The following is a 1,368-nucleotide window of genomic DNA, read 5'->3' on the forward strand; positions in this document are numbered from 1 at the left end:
GTTTGAGATCTTTGGTTCCAACCGCCGTGTATTTGTGCGAAGCAGAAAAGGTGACCGGATGAATTCTATATGCCTGGTTCCCAACGTGAAGCGTGGAGGAGGAGGTGTGATGGTGTGGGGATGCTTTGCTGGTGACAATGTTGGGGATTTATTCCAAATTAAAGGCATAGTGAACCAGCATGGCTACCACAGCATCCTGCAGCAACATGCAACGTCCCATCCGGTTTGCGTTTAGTTGGACCATCATTTATTTTTCAACAATGACCCCAAACACACCTCCACTTTGTAGGATTTGACCAAGAAGAAGTTGATGGAGTGCTGCGCCTCCACAGTCACCGGACCTGAACCCATCGAAATGATTTGGACTGGACCGCAGAGTGAAGGCAAAAGGGCCAACAGTGCTGAGCATCTCTGGGAACTCCTTCAAGACTGTTGGAAACCATTTCAGGAGACTACCTCTTGAAGCTCATCAAGAGAATGCCAAGAGTTGGAAAAGCAGTAATCAAGCAAAGGGTGGCTACTTGAGAAACTAGAATATGAGACATGTTTTCAGTTATTTCACACTTTTTGTTAAGTTATCTAATTCCATATGTGTTCATTCATAGTTTTGATGCCTTCAGTGATAATCTACAATGTACATAGTCATGAAAATAAAGGAAACGTATCGAATGAGAAGGTGTGTCCAAACTTATGGCCTGTACTGTATATCAATACTGGGATCAGCCTTAATTTATAAATAATAAATATCGGTTGGGCTATAATGTCAATATGAACTATTCAGAAAAGAGTGTTTGGAAAATCTCCTCCTTTCATTCCTTGAGGAAAATATGTATCCATGTTATATTCAGATTTTAATTTATGTGCCACTTGATCAACAAAATACATAGTGTGAGTTTTACCACAGCCTGCTAAACAGTAAAACAGTATTGGATCTCGCTGCATGGGTATGGAGGGTTTTCACCGACGTCATGTTCTGGGCAGTAACCCAGATGCGCGGACATATTGGTGGCACTCGGTGTAAACAACTGAACGGAGTACAGTGGAGTTTAAGAAAAGACGCAATATTTCAAGAAATTACAGTTTAATGGCGTTGCAGATCCCTATGAGTTGGCTCTCTCTGCTTCTTAGATCCATGATGACCCAGTGATACTTCCTTTAGTTGCATATCCCAATACAGCTAGTCAACTACCTGCTTTTCTCGCTTAGCCCATACACAGCTGCAGACCTTAAATCCTACAAAGGCTTGGAGGCCTATAACCAGATAGTGTGTGGATGAGTGAGGGAGACGCAGTAATAAGTCATTAACGGCTGTTGTGAAGGCCAAAATAAGTAATGCAATAACGTCTTTAATCAACCTAACCTTAACTG

General features: G+C 42.0%; 1 protein-coding gene across 1 annotated transcript in view; it reads right to left on the reverse strand.

The window, feature by feature from the left end:
* LOC116698918 (regulator of nonsense transcripts 1) overlaps nt 1-1,368 on the reverse strand; it is an 18,140-nt gene that overhangs the window by 15,083 nt on the left and 1,689 nt on the right. The window lies entirely within an intron of this gene.

The sequence above is a fragment of the Etheostoma spectabile genome, chromosome 12, assembly GCF_008692095.1.
Source record: "Etheostoma spectabile isolate EspeVRDwgs_2016 chromosome 12, UIUC_Espe_1.0, whole genome shotgun sequence".
Classification (NCBI taxonomy): Eukaryota; Metazoa; Chordata; class Actinopteri; order Perciformes; family Percidae; genus Etheostoma; species Etheostoma spectabile.